Source organism: Notechis scutatus, chromosome 3 (genome assembly GCF_049901735.1).
Source record: "Notechis scutatus isolate UNSWTSFEM ecotype Mainland chromosome 3, rNotScu1.2, whole genome shotgun sequence".
Classification (NCBI taxonomy): domain Eukaryota; kingdom Metazoa; phylum Chordata; class Lepidosauria; order Squamata; family Elapidae; genus Notechis; species Notechis scutatus.
In genome coordinates, this window is record NC_142011.1 from 114,056,715 (window position 1) to 114,083,541 (window position 26,827).

At 42.5% G+C, this 26,827-nt stretch overlaps 1 protein-coding gene across 6 annotated transcripts in view; it reads left to right on the forward strand.

Moving 5' to 3' along the window:
* The window catches only part of PCDH1 (protocadherin 1), a 291,570-nt gene that overhangs the window by 22,352 nt on the left and 242,391 nt on the right, over positions 1–26,827 (forward strand). The window lies entirely within an intron of this gene.

The following is a 26,827-nucleotide window of genomic DNA, read 5'->3' on the forward strand; positions in this document are numbered from 1 at the left end:
AGTTTGACACCCCTGACTTTGAGCAATATCCAAAGATTGCCTAGATTAATGGAAATTTTGAACTAATTAAACTTAATATTTTGACTTTGCAAAAAAAAACATCTTACTGGGAACTGCCTATATACACAGACATTACCTTGACAGCCCTTAGGTTCTTGGTTTGGACTTGAACTATTAAGTTTTTACCAATCCCAGACTATGAATTGAATTGAATGAATCGTGTCATCCTCACAGTGACATTGATAGACTCTACATACCAAGGCAAATAGGTGGGCGTGGAGTGTTGCTAGTATATCAGATGGTTGAAGAAAAAAAAAGACTTTGAAAGAATATCTGAAGAACAATGAAGAAGATGCACTGACGTTAGTATGCCAGGAAGGTTTACTGACTACTTGGAGAGACCAAACTGGCCTATAAGAAAGATCAAATTAATAAGAGAATTAAAACATTGGAAGACAAAGCACTACATGGCCATTGCATTTAAAAAAAATAGAGGGAAAGTAGATAATAACAAAATAGAGGGAAAGTAAATAACAACAAAACCTGGCAATGACTTAAGAGCAGAAAAGTTAAATAAAGAGATTGAGGGACTAATTCTGACTACATAAGACTAAGCCTTAAGGACCAATGCATACAAAGACAGAATTGAGAAGATGGCAACAGACAGTAAGTGCCACCTATGCAAAGAATCTGAGGAAACAGTGGACCATTTGATAAGCTGCTGCAAGAAGATTGTACAGACCTTCTACAAGCAGGATCATGACAAAGTAGCAACAATGGTGTATTGGAAGATCTGCAAGAAATATCATTTGCCTGCAAGGAAGAACTGGTGGGACCATAAAATAGAGAAAGTAATAGAAAATTAAGTTAAATTGTTGTGGGACTTTAGAATTTAAACAGACAGGCACTGCCACATAACATCCCAGACTTAACAATTGTCCATTCGAAAAACAAAAAAGTCTGGATAGTGGATGTGGCAGTGCCTGGAGATAGCAGAATAGAAGAGAAAGAGCTGGAGAAGATAACAAAATGCAAAAACCTACATATAGAAATAGAACTACTATGGCAAAGGCAAGCAAGGGTAGTATCAGTAGTAATACTGTTTCCCTGAAAATATGACCTACCCCCAAAATAAGACCCAGCATGATTTTTCATGCTGCTCATAATATAAGCCCTACCCCCAAGTAAGCCCTAATTCAGAGCCTTTTCAGTGGGGGTGGATGGTGTGCATGGCCACCGCAGCATGTGGCTAGTGCAGGGGTGGGCAAACTTTTTGGCTTGGGGGCCGCATTGACTTTTAAAATTTGACAGAAGGGCCGGGTCAGCACAAGATTTTTTGGGAATCGCCCCCCCTTTCCCCCCTCCTCTCCTCCTTCCCCTCCCCTCGGAGGCTCCCCTCCCCTCGGAGGCCCTCTGAGTCAGGAGTTGCTACCGCCAGCGCGGCTCCAGTCCCGCGTTGCCTCGGGAAGGGAAAGGCAAAAAGGAAGAACCCTTTTCCCAAGAGTGTCTTGCCAGTGTCCCCTTGATGGCTTGCCCCTCTCCCACACAATTCCCAGGGAGGGAGAGGGGGTGAGAGAGAGAGGAGTGGGGAACAAATGGAAAGGGCGCCCAGAGTTGCGGCACTTTGTTTTGATTTGTATTCCATGTCTCCTGACAGGCTTTGTGGAGAGGCAGGTGCGCCCCTCATCCTTAGCTGCTAGATGGTGAGCTAGGCTGAGCTGAAGTAGAGGAGAAAAAAGTGGGGGGAGAAGCAAGCCTCCACCTGCTGCCTGTGCTGCCTGCAGTGGTCCCAGTTTCTGCAAGCAAGTGGTGAGTCTATCAAAAATGAAAAGCAGGACTCACCCACTGTCCCTTACACTGTGGAAGGTGGCTAAATGTAGAGAAGAGCCACCCTCCCTTCGGGAAAGAGCCGGGAGGTATTTCAACAGCTGGTCAAGCTGGGTGTTATTCAGATTACATCCTGGCTTGTTTTGGAAGGGAGAAGGCTTGTTTTGGAAGGGAAAAGCATATTGTCCATGCTTGGGTTTGCATGGCAGTGGTGTGGGACTGCAGGATTTATTTTTATCTCCGTTCCAAAACATGCCGGGACGGCACCAACAGCAGGTGGAGGCAAAGGCACAGGACCGCCCACTCTGTGTTCACCAGCCTCTGCAAGCGCATTTCAGGCAGCTGCTGAAAGCACATTTTGGGAACAAGCCGAGTCCCACTTTTCACTTTTGATGTCTTGCCACTTGCTTGAAGCAACTGGCATGAGCGACCACCCATGCTGCTTCTGGCCTTGCAGGAGCTCTTTGCCCTCCTGACAGTGCTGCTTTCAGCCACTCTGCTGGGCTGCTCCTTCCTGGCGCAGGGTGAGTCAGCCCAGATCTACAACCTCCAGAGTGCCCTCCCACCACCAGCTTGCCAGGGCCCCTTTGCCAGCAGTCATGGTGGAGCCATGCTGCCTCACCTGCCACTGCCTTTGGGCTGTTGAGCCACTTATTGCAGGTCTACTTGGTGCTGATACACTTGTGCCGACTGTGCTAGGCGATATGGGTGGTGCGGCTCCACTGGCAGCAGGGAAGATGCTCCAGAGGTCATAGATCTGGGACGACTTTCCCCACACCAAGTAGGAGCAGCCCAGCAGGGCGGCTGCGAGCAGCGGTGCCAGTGAAAAAAATAAAATTCCTCTGAAAATAAGCCCGAGTGCTTATTTCAGTGCCTAAGAAAAAATAAGACTGGGTCTTATTTTCAGGGAAACACGGTAGGTACTTTGGGTGCTCCCAAAACAACTGGAGCACCACTTGTGAATACCATCAGCATTGACAAATTTGCCATCAGTCAATTGCAGAAGGAGGCTTTACTTGAAACAGCTTCCATCCTGCGATGATATCTGTAACACCATCAAACATCCAGATCTGCCTATCTCAGGTCCTTGGTAAGGCCTTGACAGTTAGACAAAAAGGCCAAACCCAGTCTGAATATCTGGCTGACTATGATGATCAACAACAACAAACAACTGTGGCAAAGGAAACCAATACTAAATAGGCACCCTGGGTGCCATCCCAAAACAACAGGAGCACCACTTGAGCACCATTGGCCTTGCAAAATCACCTTCAGTCAGTGCAAAAGGCAACTTCGTTTGGAATAGCTTACAATACCTTTACAACCAAATATTCACATCTACGTATCCTGGGTCCCTGGAAAGGACTTGATAGTAGAGATAGAATGCTAAATCCACTCTGAACATTTGGCTGACTGTGCAATGAACAATGAATAATAATAATCACAAATGAGTTCTACAAAGATTTAGATAAGAATGAAAGCCCAACTAGAATAGAGACACCCTCAAAAGCAATGTAATTTATTTTCCCTGATCTTCCAGCATAAATATCTTTAAAGCAAATTTTTAAAAAGTATCAACTGGCTTTGTTGATCAGTATTGCTTTCATGTCCCTTGTACTCATTTGTATTAACATCAAAATAAAATCAAGAAATGTCAGGTTGTGGCTATGGTTGAAGCATTTTTAATGGGTGTGAAAATAGCTCCTACTGGTTCTCCAGTTATTCAGTTTTATTCATAATTATGTATAATATGTTATTAGAGTTCAAAAAAATACATCTATCCCTCCCCCCCTCTTAGTTTATTTGCCCATCACTTTTCTGGGCATATTACCAGTTCATATTTAAATTCTTAGAAATGCCCTGTCTGTTTCCTAGGTGACATGTCATACTTACTATTTTTTAAAATGTAATTTAAATAGATAACTTTTTGATTTAATTAGAAGATTCTTCCCACGCACATACAATACAAAGTTGTAGGGGATGTTGCATGGTGCATTGCGCGCACAAGTGACAGTACCAGCATGGCGTGGCACATGGCGTCCTGCAAGTGGCAGCGCTGGCATGATAAGACACACAGCGTCCTACCACAAGCAGCAGTACCAGCGTGATGCGCCACGTGGCATCTGTCAGTAAGCAGCCACAGAAATTGGGCAGCAGCGTGACAGGTGTCGGGGTGTGGGAGGCCTAGCTGTGGCAGTCCTAAGGTAAGTGGGTGCAGGGTGCATGGGCCAAGTCCAACCCTCCCATTGTGCCCTAGCTTGATTTTTACGCATGCGCCTTGCCCCACCTCGTATAACCATATTTATGACAGTTGCAGTGTCCTGGGATCATGTGATCCTCTTTTGACAAACAAAGTCAATGGGAAAAGCAGATTCACTTAACAACTGTGTTTTAATTTAACAACTGCAGCATGTCAGTGTTCCAACTAACAAACTCCAAACCAATAGACAGGCATTTTCTCAAAGTTCCATTTTATTAGAGTAGTCATATTAACACATCTGGGGAAACCCGAATCTGAGAGTTCTGGGTTTTCCCTTTGTAACTGAAAATCCAAAACCCATCCCCTGCATCCATCAGTCCATCATATGGTCCAATCACTAGCCGTCCCAACTGGAGACATCCCTCCAACCACTCCTTTCCCAGGTGCAGGATAGCTTGTCCTTGACTCGGAAGAAGAATGTTGTTATGTCTAAACTTCCACCTCTGTAAGATCCCCGCTCCCAAATTCCCAGGCACTAGAATGTGGCAGCGTGGAAGTTTCTAAGTAAAATATGGCTTCCAAAGCTGACAGAGTTATTCACTTCACAACTGTAGCAAGAAAGGTCTTAAATGTGGCAAAATTAATTGAACAACAGAAATTTTGGGCGCAATTGTGGTCCTAAATTGAGGACTACTTGCATAGCCAATATTATATAGCCAATATAGCCGACATTTTGGGTGAGAAAATTGTTTGCTAGGTTTGTCAGGAATCTATTTGATCTCTCACTAGGTTCCAGAATTTCTGTCCCAGTTGATGTCAGGATAGTTGAAGTTTTCCATTACTACTGTGGTATTTTTCCCCACATACCTTAGTTAAAAGTTAAAACCAAAATGTTCATCTATTTCCTCTATTTTGTTGGGTGGTCTGTAATATACCCCTATGGCAGTGATATTAACTCAAATACATTCAAGAAAGTTTCATCCTTGGTTTTGTGCTTTTCTGTAAAGGTGTTTTTATTTCATTTATTATTTATTGTATTTATATTATTCATTTCATTTAAACAAGGTTATCATGGAAGCTGGAGAAGTTTGCAGGAGCCAGGAATCAATTTCTCCTGACCAATATGAATTATTTTTTTTAATGGGGAGTTGGCCAATACAATTTATTTATTTATTTATTTATTTATTTATTTATTTATTTATTTTTATTTATTTATTTGATTTGCCAATTGTTTACAAGATAATAAGTATAAGTGTATACATAGTTGTGAATACATGAAATGGGTACATATAAGAAAAATAAAAGAAGAATAAGAGAAACAATAGGACAGGGACGGTAGGCACGTTGGTGCGCTTATGCACGCCCCCTACAGACCTCTTAGGAAAGGGGTGAGGTCAATAGTAGACAGTCTAAGGTTAAAGTTTTTGGGGTTTGGGGAAGAAACTACAGAGTCGGGTAGAGTATTCCAGACATTGACCACTCTATTGCTGAAGTCGTATTTCCTGCAATCAAGTTTGGTGCGGTTAACTTTGAGTTTGTATCTATTGTGTGCTCTTGTGTTGTTATGGTTGAAGCTGAAGTATTCATTGACAGGTAGGACATTGCAATGTATGATTTTATATACCATGCTTAAATCAGACCGAAGACGGCGTAATTCAAGGTTTTCTAGTTCTAGAATTTCAAGTCTGGTGGCATAAGGTATTCTACAACGAGTAGAGGAGTGGAGAACTCTTCTTGTGAAATATTTCTGGACTTTCTCAATTGTGCTAATATCAGATATGTAATGTGGGTTCCAGACTGATGAACTGTATTCGAGTATTGGTCTAGCAAATGTTTTGTATGCTCTGGTTAGTAGTGTGATATTACCAGAGAAAAAGCTACGTAGGATTAGGTTAACAACTCTTAATGCCTTTTTGGCTATGTAGTTGCAGTGGGCTTTAGCACTTAGATCATTAGAGGTGAGTATTCCAAGGTCCTTTACAGAGCTTGGGTCATCAACAAGATCTTGACTATTCAGCTTGTATTTTATTTTCTGATTTTTTTTGCCAATATGTAAGACAGATCATTTATTTGTTGAGATTTGAAGTTGCCATTTGTTTGACCATTCTGATACATAGTCAAGATCTTTTTGTAGGGTAGCAGTATTGTCTGTGGTATTGAACAGCTTTACATCATCAGCGAAAAGAACGCAATTGCTCTTAATATGATCACAGAGGTCATTTATGTAGAGTATGAAGAGAGTTGGTCCTAGAACACTGCCTTGGGGACACCACTATTGACAGGTACAGAATTTGATAGGACGCTCCCAATTTTGACCATTTGTTGTCTGTTTGCCAGGAATGCTTCTATCCAGTTATTCAGTTGTCCAGAGATACCATAGGATTTTATTTTTAGGAGTAGTTTGTCGTGTACCACTGAATCAAAGGCTTTACAGAAGTCTATGTAGATTGCGTCTATTGCTTTGCCCTGGTCGAGTTGTGTCGTCCATATGTTTTTGCAGTGTAAGAGTTGCAGATTACAGGATAGTTTTTTTCTGAAACCAAATTGTTTATTGGAGAGTAGGTTGTTTGTCTCTAAGTGGAGGATGATGGATTGGTTAATAATTGATTCCATGACTTTACAGGTGACGCAGCATAAGGAGATTGGTCTGTAATTTTCAACTAGGCTTGGGTCTCCCTTTTTGAAGATGGGGATGACTGTGGCTTGTGACCATAGGTTAGGCAAGGAGCTGGTCCTGAAAGATTTTTCAAAGATTATGCTTAGAGGTTTGGCTATGGCAGTGGATAGCTTTTTTAAGAAGTAGGCACATATTCCATCAGGTCCAATAGATAGAGATGGTTTTAGATTGCGTAGTGCTTTTTCAACATTGTCTTCTGTAAAATCGATATGTATTAGATCATTGTTGTTATCTGTGGTACGGCTAGGAAATACTGGGCATGATCCATTGCTGTTTACAAATACTGAGCCGAAGAATGTGTTAAAGAGGTTGGCTTTAATGGTGTCGTCGTTGCAGTCTTTACCATCAGGTCCTATCAAGGGTGGGATGGACCTTGAGTCTTTTAGTTTGTTGTTTACAAAATTGTAAAAAGCACGGGTGGAATTGGTGCTTAGAAGGTTTTCCTCTTGTTTAATGTGATAATTGGTGCATTCGGTCTTTATCTGGTGGCATAAATTTTTGTATCGGCTTTTGAAATTGGCAACCTGACCAGATTTGTTTTTCCGCCAGAGTGATCTCTTTTTGGATTGAAGTTTCCTTATTGTTATGGGTAATCTGCTTTTTGTTTTGTTTTGGGAGTTGTTGTTGGTACATATAGTTTGATGACTCTTTTGACTTCAAGTAAAAATATGTTGTAATGGTCTTCAACAGTATTGCATCCAGTGAATAGAGATTGCCAATCAAGGGATGAGAGATCGTTGTCTATAAGATCATAGTTGCCTTTTTTGAAGTTACAATTGGGGATTACATCATTGTGGTGATTTTTGTGTGGGCGTATGTTGAGACAAAAGTCAATCATATTGTGGTCACTGCTGGAAAAGGGTTCTTTAGTTTGTATTCCGTAAATTAAATTCAAACTATTGCAGAAGATGAGATCGAGGCAGTTGTTTAGTCTAGTGTTGTTGGTTACTAGTTGTTCCAGTCCCAGATTTGTAATAGCATTGTAGAAGGTTGTGTGTATGATTTCAGTTGTACATTCATTTAGGGTCCAGTCAATATGAGGTAGATTGAAATCACCAAGAAAGATAAAAGGGTATGGGCAGGATGCAGCCCATGTTAGTAATGTATTTAGCTTATTTACATGTTCGATGTCATAATCAGGTGCTCTGTAACATAGTAAGAATCGAATTGTGATATTTAAGGATAGTTCACAGATGATGGTCTCAGGAAGAGCAAGCTCCTGGGTAACTTGGATATTTTTTAGATGTAAGGACTTTTTATAGAAGATAGCAACACCATCCCCTCTACGAATTTCATGATCTGATCGGTAAACATGATAGTCCCTTACTGTGGTAATGGAGTCAGGGAGAGATGCATTGAGCCATGTTTCACAGACAAATATAATGTCGAATTTAGCCATATTTAGTAGGAGGAAAAATTCAGGTATTTTATTCACGAGGCTTCTTGCATTGAGTAGTTTGCATTTAAGGCCAGTAGTAGTTGGAATTGAGGTAGTTAGGGGCGTGCATGCCTAGTCTTGGGTGATGGTGGATCGGTTGAGGTAGGGTTGTGGTTGAGGGTTAAAGCTGAGTTGCGGGTTGTGTGGCTTACTTCTGATACAGTCAGCATGGTAGTCAATGTACAGGTCCTTCTCTCCATTGTCTAGACGTTTTTTGAGTTCAGTGCGGAGTACACGGGAGCGGGCACGTTGCTGTATGGTTAGGTCAGGGCGACAACGGAGGTTCTTATGGTTGATGTTGGTTTTGGCGAGCGAATTTATAGTGTAAATGAATTTACGTTTGCTTGATTCATTTTTACAAATGACCCTGCACAAGCGTGGGGCCACAGAGCCGTCTCTGTTTTTGAGCTCTCGGCTAATGCGGGAAATGTCAAGTATTTCATCAGCGGAGATGCTTGATGCTTGATAATCACTGATGATGTTTCGGACAGTTGTGATGTCATCTTTGTCATTGATGTCCTCTAGACCAAATAAGATGACGTTTGGACGTTTCCGTTCACGCTCAACGGCTTCTCAGGGTGTTCCCACAGATCACCCTGAATTTGACTTTGTTCTTAATTTGTGAAAGAAATGCTGTTAAATGTCTGTTCTCTTATTGAAGGTAAACACCACCAGAAGAACCGTTCCAAGGTTGTGTATTGCTTTATGTGCTATAACAGCAGGTACTTGGAAATAAGGGGAGGAGATCTTATTCAGTAATCTTTCTTTACCCAACCTCCCTTTCTTTATGTTCTTGGATTCCACCTCCAGAGAACCCATGAAAATAAGAACAGTTAAATCCTAGAGAAGCAGAACACAGTTGGTTTATATTTTTATAGTACTTGAAAGCATCTAGCCAAGATTTGCACCATTATAATACAGATCTCTATATCTGTGGAAGTCCAGATCATGGCAAGTAGCCAGATCATTCCAGAGCTTCATCTTTAGGGAACTTTACAGACTCCCTTGCCACTTGCATTGAAAAACTGCTTTCCTCCTTGACCTGGCTTTGTTGGATGAAGATGTAAAGGGAAGATAAAACAACTTTGATGAATAGAAGGAAGAACTAAGACAGTGGCCCCATAAATATGAATCCATGGCAGAAATATAATTGAAAAAGCATCTCAGTCATGGCACTCCCTAGGTTTTAGGAAGGGAGGGAGGAGAGAAGCATATTAGTTTTGCAAACTTCTGCTACTGTAACCTTATAATTAAAGTAGTATTAGCATTCATACAGGAATGATAAGAGGGAATAGAATAGAATAACAGAGTTGGAGGGGACCTTGGAGGTCTTCTAGTCCACCCCACTGCTTAGGCAGTAAACCCTACACCACTTCAGATAAATGATTAATCCAGCATCTGTTTAAAAACTTCCAGTGTTGGAGCATTCACAACTTCTGGAGGCAAGTTGTTCCACTGATTAATTGTTCTAACTGTCAGGAAATTTCTCCTTAGTTCTAAGTTGCTTCTCTCTTTGATTAGTTTCCACTCATTGCTTCTTGTCCTTCCCTCAGGTGCTTTGGAGAATAGCTTGACTCCCTCTTCTTTGTGGTAGCCCCTGAGATATTAGAACACTGCTATCATGTCTCCCCTATTCCTTCTTTTCATTAAACTAGACATACCCAGTTCCTGTAACCAGTCCCCAAATCATTTTTGCTCCTCTTCTCTGCACTCTTGCTAGAGTCTCAACATCTTTTTTTACACCGTGGTAACCAAAACTGAATGCAGTATTCCAAGTGTGGCCTTACCAAGGCATTATAAAGTGGTATTAACACTTCACGTGATCTTGATTCTATCCCTCTGTTTATGCAGCCTAGGACTGTGCTGGCTTTTTTGGCAGCTGCTGCACACTGCTGGCTCATATTTAAATGGTTTGTCCCCTAGGACTCTGAGATCCCTGTCACAGTTAGTACTATTGAGCAAGGTACTACATACCTGTGCATTTGATTTTTCTTGCCTAAATGTAGTACCTTACAGTTTTCAGCATTGAATTTCATTTTGTTAGATAGTGCCCAATGTTCAAGTCTATCAAGATCCTTCTGTATCTTAAGCCTATCTTCTGGAGTGTTGGCTATTCCTCCCAGTTTGGTGGACTCTGCAAATTTAATGAGTTCCCCATCTATCTCCTTTTCCAAGTCATTGATGAAGATGTTGAAGAGTACTGGGCCTAAAACAGAGCCTTGGGGTACTCCACTGCATACTTCCCTCCATGTAGATGCAGTTCCATTGAGAACTACAAGTTGAGCGCAGTTGATCAGCCAGTCGAACCCATCTGGTGGTGATGCTGTCTAACCCACATTTTTCTACTTTATCTAGTAGTAGGTTATGGTCTACTTTATCAAATGCCTTACTGAAGTCCAAGTAAATTATATCGACAGCATTCCTCTGGTCCACTAATTCTGTCACTTTGTCAAAGAATGCTATAAGATTAGTCTGGCATGATCTGTTTTCAACAAACCCATGTTAGCTTTTGGTTATGACTTTGTTTGCTTCTAGGTGTTCGCTGATTTGTTGCTTGATTATCTTTTCCAGAATCTTCCCTGGTATTGAGGTCAGGCTAACAGGCCTGTAGTTTCCTGGATCTATTTTTTTCCTTTTTTGAAGATGGGAACTACATCAGCTCTTTTCCAGTTCTCTGGCAGTTCCCCGGTGCTCCAGGATCTTTGAAAGATATAGTTCAATTGTTCTGAGATCTCGTCTGCCAGTTCCTTCAGAACCTTGGGGTGTAATCCATTCAGTCCTGGTGATTTGAACTCATCTAGTGTAGACAGGTGTTCACTTACCATTTTCTTCCCTATTTTAACTTGTGTTTCTAATCTGTTTTTTTGTGGTGCTGTTTTTGATAGGTTGGACTGTTTTTTCCCTTTGTGTAAAGATAGATGCAAAAAATGAGTTAAATAGTTCTGCTTTCTTCCTGTTGTTTGTCACCTTCTTGCCACGTTCTCCCAGCAATGGACCTTTTCCTTGACTTTTCTTGTTTTTAACATGTTGGAAGAAGCTTTTTTTTTGTTAATTTTTACTTTTGTCGCAAGCCTTTGTTCATTGTGAGCCTTAGCTTTCCTCAATTCATCTTTACAGGCTGGGGCTATTTGCTGATATTCTGCCTTAGTTATTTGCCCCTCTTTCCACTTTTTATACTAGTCCTTTTTGTCTTTTAATTTGTCAGAGAGTTCTTTATGCAGACATGCTGGTTTCTTTTGAGAGCTGTTATTTTTCTTCTTCATTTGTATTGTGCTAGACTGGGCTTTTATAATCTCACTTTTCAAAATTTCCCAAGCTTCTTGAGTTCCCAAGCTTCTTGACCCCTTGAGGATTCTCATCCATGGAATCCTTCCCAAGCTCTCTCTAAGTTTATTGAAATTAGCTCTCTTAAAGTCCAAGACTCTAGTTTGACTTTGTTCTACTATTCATGCTTGCAAAATGTTGAATTCCAATATTGCATGATCACTTGCCCCCAAGGTTCCTGTAGCTTCAACACCTTCTATCATTTAATCTCTGTTAGGGAGAATCTCTGTTAGGGAGAAAGAATGTATTTGGATTCTAGATGCAGAAAAAGATATTTGGAATATCTTATTCACTGGAACAACTACTCTGAATCTGGACATGATGAAAAGAGTGACCAGTGATTATGCGCCACACCTTAACAATGATAATAAGCAATGAGCCCCAAAACAAAGGAAACTTTCTTGCCACATAAGTTTTTTTTATGCAAATTGCTATGTAATAAGAAAGGTAAAACTTGTTAGCTGTATGATTCTGGGTTGCCAGACTTGTTTTCTGACTCTGGGCAACTGCTGAGACATCTGCCAGCAAGGATGGAGGTAGTGAGCAGTGGTGGAATTCAAATAATTTAACAATTGATTCTCTGCTCTAATGACCGGCTGGGTAGGCGTGGCTGGGTGGCCAAGCTAACTCCCCACATTCCTGTCCCTGGGAGTCAAAAGCATTGAAGTGCGAGCAGCATGGGAAACTTTGGCCAGGCTCCTTGGGAGATGAGAGTTTGACTCCAGTTGCTTCTCTCTGCTTGTTGTGCTTCCCAGATGCTGTTTACTGCTTTGAGCCCCAAGCAGCAGGAGACAAGGGCTGCCTTGGCACAAATATACCACAGTGAAGGCGGAATGCTGATGCTGCGCAAATGCAAGTAGCACTTCACTCCCACACCTTCCAGCCATCGTCATCACTATCGCCATCGCCGCTTCGGCCCTCCTGTGCCCCCCCCCTTGCCACAACAGCACCATTACCTCATCCTGGCCGGTGAGGGCTGCGCTCCTTTTTCCACATTGCACTACCTGCAAATTTGCACATTGCACATGCCACCTCCTACGGCGGAAATTTCCAGCCTCACCACAGGCCAGTCCCATATTTCAGAGCTGTAATAGTTACAGGACTGGCCGTACAGGATGACCAAAGGGCCAATCCTGTGACTACTACAGCTCTGGAATATGGGACCAACTTTCCCACCACTGTCAAGTTTGCCCGTCTTCATTTTCCTTCACTCAGATTGACCATTGTTTTGTAATAATTACACTAACTTTAATAATTTGTTACAATTAAACAATCTTTGAAGATTTTATGATTAAGCATTTATGATTTTGTTATAATTAAATAAGCATTTATAATTTTGTTATATTAAATAGATGAATTTCATATTAATAAAATGGAAGTTCTCTGATCACTATTTTACAAATGTATTTATCTTTTTTTTAAAAAAATCATATTAGTGGTCCATAGGATTTAAAATTATGAATTTGGTGGTCCCTGAGGTCCAAAAGATTGGAGATCCCTGGGCTAGAAGGTACCTTGGAGGTCTTCTAGTTCAACATTCTGCTCAAGGCAGAAGACCTCATACACTCCAGTCAAATGTTTGTCCAGTCTAGTTTTGAAAACCTCTAGTGATGGAGCACCCACAACTTTGAGAGGCAAGCTGTTCCCTTAATTGTTCTCACTGTCAGGAAATTGCTCATTACTTCTAGGATAGATCTCACTTTAATAAGTTTTCACCCATTATCTTTGGTGCTTTGGAGAATAAAACAATCCCTCTTCTCTGTGACAGCCTCTCAAATACTGGGAGACAATTACCATGTCCCTCCTAATCCTTACCCCTGGAAAGTCTCCCTACCCCCGCAGGGCCTGTGACTCACTTGTGGTTTCACAGACATCCTGGCTTTGTCTTTGGGCCCACTGCGCTTGGCCAAAGGGCCACCTTGACACAGCAAGGTTTGCTTGCCTTTCAGGCCTGGCACGCTCTTCTTCCATTGGGCCTCTGGGCAACTGCTTCCTGCTCGCCCTCCCCTGCACCTCGGGTCCCACATCCAGCCCGCAATGGGGGGCTGTGCCACTTCCAGGCCACCTTGGCAAGCAAGTGAGTAGGTGGGTGGCCCTCGGGAGATTGCTACCCTGGGGTGGAAGCTGCTGCTCTGCTGCAGTGTGGTGAGGTGCGCGTGTGCAGCCCTGGGACATCCACCCGCCTGTCTGTCAGCAGCGCTGCCACGAGGCACTGGTCCCATTGGAATCTGAAAGGCAGAGCACTCGGGCCCGGTGGAGGTGTATGGAAACTCGAGTCCCTCAAGGCCTTTGGGACAGATTAGGTTGTCCAAGGCTTTGCTCTCCAGGAAAGGCTCCATCGTGGAATGCTGTGTGCTTGGACCACGCACTTTCTCTTGGGCTTCCTGCCCGGAAGCCCTGTGGAAGCCAAGAGCTGGCCGAAAGGTGGCCAAGCCTCACCAGGTCCCCCCCCTGAGGCAGCCCTTGGGCCAAGTGGGCCAGGAGCAGGTCTCCCTCCCCTGCCATTGGCCTTACCTTCTCAGGTGAGGCGAGCGGCTGGGAGGCCAAGCGAGGAGTGGCTGGGAGGAGGGTGATTCAGCCAGTTCATCAAACTGCACAAAAATGTAGCTACTGGTTTGGCTGAACTGGTGCAAACATTACATCTAATTTGCAGATTATGAAGCTTCTCTTATCCATATTGCTTACAGTTTTCTCCTTCAGTTCTCCTAGCAAATTTCCACACATACTTTCTGTGGTTTTTTGTTATGATTGCAAAGTTAAAGAAGCTGTTTTTCTTAATAAGGACTAGGCTGGATTGAAAGAAAATTATTACAAAGAGAAATGTAAAAGCAAAAGAAAAGCACCTCCCTTTCTCATCCAAACTCCATTAGCAGTCCTATATGTTTCCTTATTTGCTTGCTAAGTGAATTTACCTTCCAAACCTGATATTCTTATATTTCTCTCTTATTTGCCTCAATTAGGTTGAGGAATGCTACAATCAGACATAATACAACAGCATGCCTCCAGTCAGAAATAATGAGTTCAGGAAAGAATCAGTAATCAGTCAACAACATTCAGGAAACCATCAGCAGCAGTTAGTACTCAGTCAATAGCAGAAAAGATTCAGCAGTGTCCCTCCCTGTTCTTCTCTCAGTTAATACCTGCAAAAGGAGGAAGATGCAAGAAACTATAAATCAGTTAGTTGGATATGGATACCTAGGAAGATTCTATGATTGACTGATAAAGTGCTGTCATCAGTATCAGATTGAACATTTGATTGTGTGCCACCAAGTCATTGTCTACACATAGACTTTGTTCAAGATAACCAGTCTTCAGTGAGGTTTTGAGTTGTCAATATGCATTCATTATTGCTGTAATCAAGTCCATCCACCTTGCTGCAAGTCATCCTCTTTCCCCCTCCCCCCTTCCACTGGCCCCAGCATTATGGGCTTCTGAAGGGAACAGTGTCATGTTATTTTGCAATATATCCAAAATATGAAAGTTTGAGTCTGCTCATTTGTATCTGGATTGATTTGTTCTATAATTATTTTGTTAATTTTCCTTGGTTTCCACAAGTTTGACACCCCTGTATTTCTTGACTGCTGATTTTTTTTTGTTAGTGAGAATTTATCCTAAAAGGCAGAAGTTAACCCACCACTTCAGTGTCTTCATTGTCACAGGTTGCTATACCAGTTGTCACTAGTTTGATCTTTATATCTTTTCATTTTGCTCCTTGTTTTTCATTAGAGCCTGCAGAAATTTTTTTCATTCAGTGTCAGAATAGAGCATAGTGATGTTCTTTCCTCTAGTTTAAAATCATGCTTATCATCTTCCAACTCACCTTCTCTCAGAATATTTTCAGCAAGTACTTGAAAACAGCCTTACAACAAGACACAAATATAGTTTCCCCACGTCATAAATCTGCTGTACACTTAATTGCCACAGCATTGTCTCATCATCTCATCTTTCCTACTATCTACTCCTAATTTGTTTATTATGATTTATCAATTGTTTGCAACTTAGGATGAATTATAGTAACTATGATTTAAGATCTATGATCTAGTACTTGCTGTTTATATGTACACTGTGAGCTTATGCACCAGAGACAAAGCAGGTGCACAATTCTGTTCCATTTCCTATTCTATTCTATTCTCCCCTCCCCTCCCCTCCCCGGTCTGGCTCAACACTACCAAGGTGTACTGGCTTTGGGTTTTTTTGTTTCTGTAGATCTCCTGATGTGTTGGTTTTGACTTTTGATGGAGGTACCACTTCCCTGGCTAAAGCAGGTGCACAATTTGATGATTTTCCTGGACTCGTGGCTCTTGCTCAAGGAGCAAGTGGCAGCCATGGCTAGTGGCTTTTTACAGGTTCATCTTGTATACCAGTTGTATCCATTCCTGAACTGAAAGGCCTTGCTCATGATGCCTTTGTTTCTTCCCAATCAGACTACTATAATGTGATCCAAATTAGATTGTTCTTGAAGAGCACTTGAAGTTATACCAGTTCCAGAATGTAGAGATGTGCAGTGTGGTACAAGGATGTGCCTCCTTGTACTTTATGTCTACATTACACTACTGTTACACATGCCATATTGGCTTTTAGGTTTTTTCTGAGTGCAATTCTAGGTGCTGTTTTTTAACCTTTAAAGCCTAACCTTTGACTTTAAACAGTCACTAAATGAATGTCTGTAAGCCAAGGGCTATCCATGCTACTATTTGCTATAAATAAAAAGCTGATATAACTGTAATATTGCATCCTACTACACTGAAATAAGTTGGAAGCCATTTGTCAGCTGGTGCTCCATTCAAAATCCAAGAAAGAAATACTTAGACTCTTTTAATTAGAGAAAAGATATCTTTTACTGGAAGTCAAGTGGTAGCAACAAAAGAATTCTGAATCTGAGGAAATAGGCACGTAAATCACATATACAAAGTGATGGTAATGTTCCCACCCCCAATAGTTCAAATGGTTCTCCCAATTAAAAGTTGTGAATATCATCATGTGGACATCTTCAGGTGGTGATGAGGTTTCTGTCCGTTGACCTTGGCATAGTTTGATAAAGGTTTGCAGCTGCGCATAGAAGAGAAAGCTAAGCAAGAAATAGAAACCTAAGCAAGAATGTACTCTTCCCCCCCTCAGTTTATACAGTACTAGTTTATAACACCTCCAGCTCACTTCCCATACTTTTCCCCCTCCTCCCCCGTTACTTATGACAGCCAAAAGATGAAAAGCAAAGGGAGAAAATCTTGAAGGCTGACACCATTGCTCTTGGTTTTCTTTTTCTTCCATTTTACTCCTTCTGTCCTACTTCCCCCTTTTTCCATTACTTTTATTTCTGTTTATATTGTATAATAAGAAAAAAACATTTTTAATAAATATGTAATAAAAAAGGTTACATGCACATAAAAGTTCTAGACAGAAGATATACATTTCTTGAGTATTTGGCTGTGACAAATGTGATTTAAAGATTATTCCAAGGTAGATTAGTTTGAGCAGCCTTTCCAAATGTATTCCAGCAATTTTTATTTTTGTTTATTTTATTCAAAATATTAAAATACAAACTCCAAAACAAAAAGTACAAAAAGCAAAGCTAAACAAGACTACACCAAAAAGTGCATAAACAAACATATAAACTGTCCCCCCAGTTGAATATTGATAAATTTATTTCAAAGATAATAATTCTTCCCGACTTCCAGTTTGTTCCTCATCGGTGTTGGTGCGGAATTCCCGATTGTACACGGTTTCGCCTGAGCTCTCTTGCTGGAGTGTCCCGATTGGGACCAGAACCACCCTGGTGGGATGATGAAGAAGGGGGGAATCGCCTGGAGGGTTGAGGGGAGCCAAAACTCCCCTCCCTGACAGGAAAATCCCTCCCGAAGGCAAGCTGCAGCATTGGTCTTAAAATGGCCACCACAAAGATGAAGAACATTCCGGGAAACTAAGTTTTGTGATGAAGAGAGAAGTAGCGGGCAGAGTGTGAACCAGGCAAAGGAGGTACGCTTTTGAGGTACCCCAATATCAAATTAAAGGGCTATTTTGGAGGAAAGTGTGTGGAAGTGGTGACCAGAGAAAGTGAGAAAGAAAATGGGTTTTTAAATTTGGATTTGATTATTTCACTGAACTAATCTGGAGGAGAAATTTAAAGGAAAATAAATTAACACAACAAAGGTTTAAAATTAAACTGGACAGATATTGAATTGTGGGCACTTAAAGGGCATAACTAAATTCTGGAATTGAGTGTGTTGAAAAGAATAGCTAATGATTGAAATTAGTGAACTTAATAAAAACATATTCAACAAAGTAAGTTAAAAAGAAAAAGACTCAAGAGCGTCATCTGATAGTACAGGAAAACTTTAATATGTTTTAAAACAAGTGTTTGATCTTTTTGAGACTTTGCATCTTGGAACTTGAAAGAAAATAAAAGGAACTTTATTATTGTCATAGAATCACCTGGTAATTTGGGAAACATTTGGGAGGCCAATTAGAAGATTTGGAATAAAGATTCAAGAGTGTGCATTGTTGAAAATAATGATATTGGCTGAAATAAGATACCGGACTCTGGATTAAATATATCTATCAAAGAAGAGGATTTCAACTATAAAGGAAGAGGAAAGAAAAAGAAAAAAGGAGAAGATATAATGGGGGAGCTACTTGTTGATATAAGACTGGACTTACAAGACATAAGACCGGATATGCAAGATACAAGGGACATGATAAAAATTAAACTTGAAATGTGTAGTTATGTATTACAGAAATTAGAAATGTTGACTCAGCATACACAAGAACACAATAAACCAGAGGGGGAGGAGTTCTATAAAGAAGAAGCCAACTTAGAAGAACAAAACGAACAACAATTATTCAAGCAGGGAGGAAAAGGAATTAGAATTAAAAATTTGTGGTCTGATGGGATGATAAAAGGGAGAATGGTTCGGAAAATGGTTAGAGAAGGGAAAAGCAGAAAAACGAAATGCAAAGGAAAAATAAAAAGGGAGACAGAAAAGTTTAATAACTGGAATGAGAAAAGGAGGGGAATAAGAATGGGGGAAAAGGGAATTAAGAGAAAGGACTAGAAAATAAAGAGGAACAGGAAACAAACAAGGATGAAAAGAAGGTACATTGTGCAGAGTGAGAGATAATGGGTGAAAAAAAAGGGATAAGGAAGGGGATTCTGCAAGGTAATATGTTGGGATGTATAAGAATATATTGAAAATAGTATTTTGTAATGTATATAGATGATTCATAGAGAAAATATAATGCGGAATCTGAGAAAATATTTGTGTTTTATACTAGATAGGGAGATTGATATTAAGGAAGAATGAAGGCGGTTGGCTCGAATTATTAACTAGAGGGGACAACTATATTTACAGATAAGGATTGATAAAATAACAAATGTCACCAGAAAAATAATAATAATATGAGAAATGATAATAGAAAGGAGATGAGAATTTTAGATAATATTGTAAAATAAGATGTGAGAATATACTAAGAAAAATGGAAGGAGATATATTAGATTTGGAATTGAATAAATGAATATAGAATTGAGATAAGAATTTTAGATAATATTGTAAAATAAGATATGAGTACATGAATTGGGATTGGATAAGATAAGCTTAATATTTAATAATGACAAGAATGATGCAATATGAAATTAAACAAATAAAAATTAAATAAAATGAATAGGTAACTATGGTCAAGTTTGTATTGAGAGGTGAAACCTGGAACCACACAGCTTGCCAAATGAGAATTTTTCATTTAAAAAAAATAAAATGAAAACAGGGAGAAAATTGAATAATGGAATTATTAGGTATGTTTAATTGATATGGTTTAATGATAGTTTAAATGATGTTTAATGATAGTTATAGGGTACAATAAGCAATCAAATCATACTAGGAAACAGTCAATATAAATCGTAAGGATACAAGTGACAAAGTTATAGTCATACAGTCACAAGTGGGAGGGGATGGGTGATGAGTCACAAGTGGAAGGGGATGGGTGATAAGGAGAAGATTAACAGTAATAGTGCAGACTTTGTAAATAGTTGAACAGTGTTGAGGGAATTATTTGTTTAGCAGAGTGATGGCGTTGGGGAAAAAACTGTTCTTGTGTCTAGTTCTGGTGTGCAGTGCTCTATAGTGTCGTTTTGAGGGAAGGAGTTGAAACAGTTTATATCTGGGATGTGAGGGGTCTGTAAATATTTTCACAGCCCTCTTTTTGACTTGTGCAGTATACAGGTCCTCGATTGAAGGCTGGTTGGTAGTAATTGTTTTTTCTTGCAGTCCTAATTATCCTCTGAAGTCTGTGTCTGTCGGGTTGCAGAATCAAGCCAGACAGTTATAGAGGTGCAGATGATAGACTCAATAATTCCTCTGTAGAATTGTATCAGCAGCTCCTTGGGCAGTTTCAGCTTTCTGAGTTGGCACAAAAAGAGCATTCTTTGTTGTGCTTTTTTGAGGACATTTTTGATGTTAGGTGTCCATTTTAGGTCATGTGATATAATAGAATCTAGAAATTTGAAGGTCTCTGCTGTTGATACTGTATTGTCTAGTATTGTAAGAGGTGGTAGTATGGGAGGGTTTCTTCTAAAGTCTACCACCATTTCTATGGTCTTCAGTGTGTTCAGTTCCAGATTGTTCCGGTTACACCACTAGGCATGTTGAACAACCTCCTGTCTTTATGCGGATTCATTGTTGTCTCGAATGAATGAAGAGAACTTACTGGACTTTTTGTGAGAAACTGAAATTAAAAGTTGATCTGGGCTTTGATGATTAGATATGGGATTATGGAAATAATGTAGACAAATGTTAATCTTAGAGTAATAGTTTGATATGTACCAAAGAAAGTTGGAAGTAATTATTTTTTGGTTTTCCTTCTTTTCTTCTTCCTTATACTTTCACTCTTTTTCTTTCCTGAGCCTTTTCTTTTTTCAAAAAGGCATCGCACACAAGATGTAACATAGGACTGCACGTCATGTCATAGTCGGGGCCACCAGAAAGTCCGAGATGCAATGTCTTGAAGAGGCCGAAGTGCACCACCGTAGGGATGTCGTAGCACTGCGACAAGTCCCCGAAGCGGCCCTACCGGCACATAGAGTCTGTTGCAGTACTGCAAGAGTTCCTCCATGAACGATCACGGAGAGTTGAGTTCCACCTCTTGCTTCTGTTGATCCACCCAAATGTCATGCCACTACGCCTCATGTATCTGCGCCTATAAGTCCACTGGTTCTTGCACTGCAGAGAACGACTCTATGGGCAGCACCATCCGGAGCAGGAGCTGGTCCTCTGGATGCAGGTACTCAGGTTTCCATGAGAGTGCATCCTCCCGTTGATTGAGACCACTCGGAATGAAATTAAACCAGGCAAAGAAGAGGGACCACCAGATCTGGCGTTGATTCAATTTCCGGGCAGTCTTCAAAAACTCCAAGTTTTTGTGATCCCTCTGGACTTCCACTTGATGTCGCACCCCCTCCAAATGATGCCTCCAGGCCTCAAAACACTGCCTTAATGGCTAGTAGCTCCTTCTCCCAGATGGTATAATTGCGCTCGGAAGAATTGAGCTTCTTTGAATAATACGCTCAAGGGAAGAGGATATCACTGGAGGCATGAGCCTGGAGGAGCACTGCACTGACCACCACATCAGGCGCATTTGGTTCCACCATGAACGGATGCTGTGGATTGGCGTGTTTCAGGATCAGCTCTTTCATGAAGGCCTGCTTCAAGGCCTGGAACACTTGCTGCTCAGGAGCACTCCACCGGAACGGGACCTTTTTCTGGAGGAGCTGAGTGAGGGACGTGGTCAGGGAAGCAAAGCCGGGGTTGAAGGTCCGATAATAGTTGGCAAACCCGAGGAGTTGCTGGACATCCTTCACTTGCCGGGGAGATTGCCATCTGAGCAGCGACTCGACCTTGCTCGGCTCCATCGAAATGCCCTCCAGAGAGATGCAATGCCCCAGGAACTTGATGGTGGACTGGAAGAACGGGCACTTCTCCAACTTGGCATACAAGCGGTTCTCCTGGAGCCATTGCAGGACCAGGCGCAGCTGGTGCAGGTGACTTTCCCTTGAGTTGGAATAGATCAAAATGTCATTGAGGTAAACCATCACAAATTGATCTAAGAGGTCATGGAAAATGTCATTCATAAAATGTTGGAAGACAGCGGGAACATTGGCCAACCCAAACAGCATGACCATGTATTCAAAATGCCCGTACCTGGTATCAAACACTTTCTTCCACTCATCTCCAGGCCGGATCCACACCAAATTGTATGCCCCGTGCAGGTCCAACTTAGTGAACATGGTAGCCTCCTGGAGCCGCTCCATCAGTTCCGGAATCAAGGGCAGAGGGTACCAATTACGCACTGTTCTGACCCAAGCCCTTTTCCAATAAAACAAACACAAACCAAAGGGAACAGAAACCTTTTAATGATTCTTACAAATTCCCAGTTAAAAGGCTGCTGCAAACTAATTAACTTTGATAAGCACAAGCCTCGCCAAAACTGTGTGAGACTGCCAAGAATAACAGATAAGAAATATTTTACAACACAAGAGTCTTCAAATACCAACTTAAGATACTGCAATGTCCATGAGGTTGGAGTTTCAAAACGTTTTTGCTTCCTACAAAGCAAAATGTCTGATTCACAGCTGGCTTTTATCTTCTTGCATTACCTTGCAGCCTTACTCCTGAGTCGCTCGTGCTGCTGCTGCAGCTGTTTCCTATGAGCAACCCTGCGCACACGCACACTTGGCACAGGCTCCTCAGGAACCTCCTCATTGCTCCTGCCAGCCCCCACAATCTCTGAAGGCATCGGTCCACTCCCTAATGGTCCTGGTCCCTCACCTGAGTCCTCGCTCTCCTCAGCTGTCCCCACCTGCTGCTGGCTAGCCACAACATGCACAGTGATGGCGCTCAATTGATGGTAATCACAGCAAAGCCTCAAGTCACCAGTCTTCTTTTTTACAAACAGGACCAGGACAGACAGTGGCAATGATGAGGGCTGGATAAAACCCCAAGTGAGGTTTTTGTCCAAAAAGTCCCTCAACATGGCCAACTCTGGATTTGACATTGAATACAAACAGCCCACTGGAAGGGGCACGTCCGGCACCAAATCATTGGGACAATCACAAGGCCGGTGTGGAGCAGTTGGTCCATCTCCTGCTCACTGAACATGTCCATGAAGTCTATGAGTTCCGAAGGCACGGACCCCTCGGGTGGACTCAGCAACTGCCCTGCACAGACTTGATGGGTGTGGTCCACGCATTGCAGGCTCGGGAATGTGATCATGTTCTGGGACCAGTAGATCTGGGGATCGTGAGTCTGGAGCCATGGCAAGCCCAAGACCATGGGGAAAGCAGTCCGGAAGTGTTGTAGAACTGGATAGCATCCTCATGTGAGCCGATAGTCAGGTGCAAGGGTTGGATGGCGGCCTTGATAGGCCCAGACAAAAGCACCTGGCCATTGATGGTCACGACAAGCACAGGAGGTTCCACTGGGCACTGAGGGATGGTATACTGGGCTACAAATGCCACATCCATGAAGTTAGTGGTGGTGCCGGAATCAACCAGGGTATGCACTGGAATCCCCTGTGGACTATTCACCAGAAAAACATGTGCCACCAGGATCAAATGCCAAGGGGGTCCAGAATCCATGTCTTCTAGGCGTGACTCGAGGCTGATGTGCGCTGGACCCAGGGTATCCCCTAGATCGGGCTCCGGCTGTTTCCTGACAGGGTTTTCTGGGTCCGGGGAGTAGGCACAGGGACCAACAGGGTTTTCTGGGTCCGAGGAACAGGCACTAGGGCTGACGCCCCTTGTTGCTTCTTGGGGTATGAAGCAACCAGGTTCCCAGGTTCCCTGTAATATAAACACAACCTCCTATGCGCCGTCTGTTGTGCTCCATCACTGACAGGTGGGGCCTGGCAGCGTCTAGATCCATGGGCTCCTCCTGTGGAGCCAGGTCTCATGCACAACAGGTGCCACAGGAGTCTCCTGGGAAGCACGGCAATGGTTCCGTCTCTGCAGGTGGGCATCGATCCTCAGGCACAGATGTATTGACAGTCGTGGGAACCAGCTTGTCCTGCAACTCCTCCAACAACCCATCCTGGAACGCGTCCATAAGGGCAGCCTCATTGCAGGCTGAATCCTTGCTAAGCAGCCGGAACTCGCTGACATATTCCTGCAGGGATTGCCGGCCCTGCTGCAGTTTCTTCAACCAATGGGCAGCAATATGTGTCTTGATAGGGTCCTCATACATGAAACGAAAATGGTCAGAAAGCCTCCTGAAGTCATATAACAAAGGATTGTCCTGTACCAACAAACGCATGGCCCAGCGAGCTGCAGAGCCGTGAGCAAGCTAATTATAAACCCCACTTTATCCTGGTTAGTGGGGAAGTCCTCTGTTCTCAAGCTCATAAATAGCTGGCACTGTCCCAAAAACTCTGGAAACATAGCCTGGTTGCCATCAAACTTATCAGGAATGACAACTGGACATCTCCTTCGAGTAGGAGGTGGAGCAGCGAGAGCCTGGAGCTGGCCTAATTTATTAGCTAACAAGGTCAACTGCTGTTGCAAGTGAGCATTCTTTGCCCAAAGTTGTTCCATCTCGCATTCAAGGTTTGTTTCATTTGGGCAGGAAGCAAATTGTTCTGACCCAAGCCTTGTTCAAATTAAACAAACATAAACTGTGTATAAAAGCAAACCTTTTTTAATGTGGCGCTGGAATTCAGTGCATTCCCAGCCAAGAAACATTTAAACCTAATTGTCCGATATCAAAAGCAAGCCCTTTCAAGGTTGCAAAAGGCTGCCAAGAACAGAAGACTAATTACTGATTAAATATCCACCAACAGACGTTTCAAAAACAAACCGGAATATACAGGGCTTCAACAAGGACTATGATTCTAAAGAACTTCTTTGCTTCCTGCAAAGAACACACCCCCGAGGGCTGGATTTTATCCCTTATGGGAGGGGCCATCATATTCCAGCCTTACTCCCAAGTCACCCTTGCTGCTTCAGCTGCTCTTCAAGCAGCCCAGTGCACGTGCACAGGCTCCTCAAGGTCCTCTGCGTCACTGCTGCCAGACTCCACAAGCTCCGAAGGCAGCACCCCACTCTCCAATAGTCCTCGCCCCATCTCTGCATCACACGCAGGCTCCTCGTCTGAGTCCTCACTATCAGACAACTCTGCTGCCATCACCTGCTGCCAGCGAACCTCAACACTGGGTGTGCCTCAGTCGATTGGGGATACGTACAACCTGCTCTCTGCCCTGAGACACTGGCCCAACCTGTGCTTGCTAACACAAGGGCTGGCAGGGTGGGAATGGGATCAAGGAGAAGGGGACAACAGAAAGGGGGACGGGCCTGCAGTGCTCAGCTGTGGCTTTAAAACTTGCACGGGGGACTTTCGCTGCTCAGAGGACACTTCAATGGAAGCCACCGGCAGCAACGCTTTGCTGGAGGAGTAAAGAAGCTCAGGACAGCAGGAAAAGGGGGATGGCCCCCCAAACCCTGCATGCCCACCCCAGGGGTCAGGCTCAGAGAAAGCCAGAGCATCCTCGCCAATGATGCTCGTCCATCAGCAGGTCTCCCCCACACTCTGTATCTCTCTCTATGTCTCTTTCTCTCTCTCTGTATCTCTCTTTCTCTCCTCACTGTATCTCTTCTCTCTCTCTCTTGGAAAGCAGAGGCTGGGCCAACCCAGCGAACTCTCCCTGGGGCTCTTTGCTAGTCCTTTTCTTTCTTGTCAACTTTTTTGAAATCTGGGTTGGCTGAGGAACAAGTGTGAGCAGCGGTGGAGGCTTCCCTTCGGGTGACCCTCCTCCTTTCCTCCCTTTTTCTCCTCTTGCAACCATAGCCAGCCAGGGGGTTGCGAGAAGAAAAGAGAGAGGGAGGAGGAGGAGGGTCGCACAAAGGGAAGCCTCCGCTATGGCTTGCGCTCGTTCCTCAGCCAGCCCAGATTTCCAAAAAGTTACCAAGAAGAAAGGAAAGGAGTATCAGAGAGCCCCAAGGAGAGCTCACCGGGTTGGCCCAGCCTTGGCTACACACACACGCACACACACACACACACACACACACGCACACACCTCATCTCTCAGGGAGACACATACACATACATGTACACACACACACAGATACAGAAAGGGGGAGATAGGGAGGGGCGAGAGAGACAGAGAGATACAGTGGGGGAGAGAAGGGGAGAGAGACGGGTGGAGATAGGGAGAGAGGGAAAGGGAGACATAGAGAGAGACAGATACGGAGAGGGGGGAGATAGGGGAGAGAGACAGAGAGACAGAGAGTGGGGGACAGATACACAGACACAGAGAGGGGGAGAGAGTCAGAAATAGAGGGGGGAGAGAGACAGATACAGAGAGGGGAAGAGAGGGAGGGGGAGAGAGATACACAGATACAGAGAGAGGGAAAAGGGGGAGAGAGACAGAGGGGGGAGAAAGGGGGTGAGGGAGAGAGAGAGATGTCAAAAGGGTTTTATGGTTCAGAGTGTTTTTTAACAACCAGTTCTCTGTCCGAATGACCGGCTGCGTAGGCGTGGCTGGGGGTGTCATGTGACTGGGTGGGAGTGATGTCGAGTTGGCAATGCCCATGCAGGTTTTGTGGCTCCCTGTGTTTTCTGTGGAAAATGGGTCCAAATAGGTCTTTGAGTGTTTAAGGTTGCAGACCTCCGATGTAAATCAAAACATCTCTCTTTCATGTCAGTATGTTATATATCTGCTTTACCTATGAATGTGAGATATTCTATTTTTTATAACTTGTCTGTAAAAATGGTTGTAAAATTGGCATGTTAGCAATGGATCATTAAAATACTAGGAGGAAATTAAATTTCAGTTCACAGGAATTAATCTCATAGACATAATAATAATCTTATATGAAATATAATAATTATAATATAATATAATATAACAATATATAAGATAATAATCTCCTTATATGAAATAGGTTGTTAAATATATTTTCAGCTAATGTAACAAGGGATCACTTTTTAAAAAGATGTTGACAGGTTTTATCTGGTCTGGTTAACTAGATAGTTACATTTTAAAAATGCATGCCTACAAATAGACCTTGAGTAACAATCACAATTGGGACCAGAAATTCTCTTGCTAAGCAAGGCAGTTGTTAAGTAAGTTGTGTCTAATTTTACAATCTTTGTTATCATATCAGTGCAGTTAAATGAATCGCACATCAGTCATAAAATGAATCTGACTTCACCATTGACTTTACTTGTTGGAAGCTATCGGAGAAGGTCACAAATAATGATTGTGTGACTCCAAAATGCTGCAACCTTGGTAAATTGTCAATTGCCCAAGTTTTTATCATATGACTGGAGATGCTATGTCAGTTGTAAGTACGAGGACCAATCATAAGTCACTTTTTCAGTGATATTAT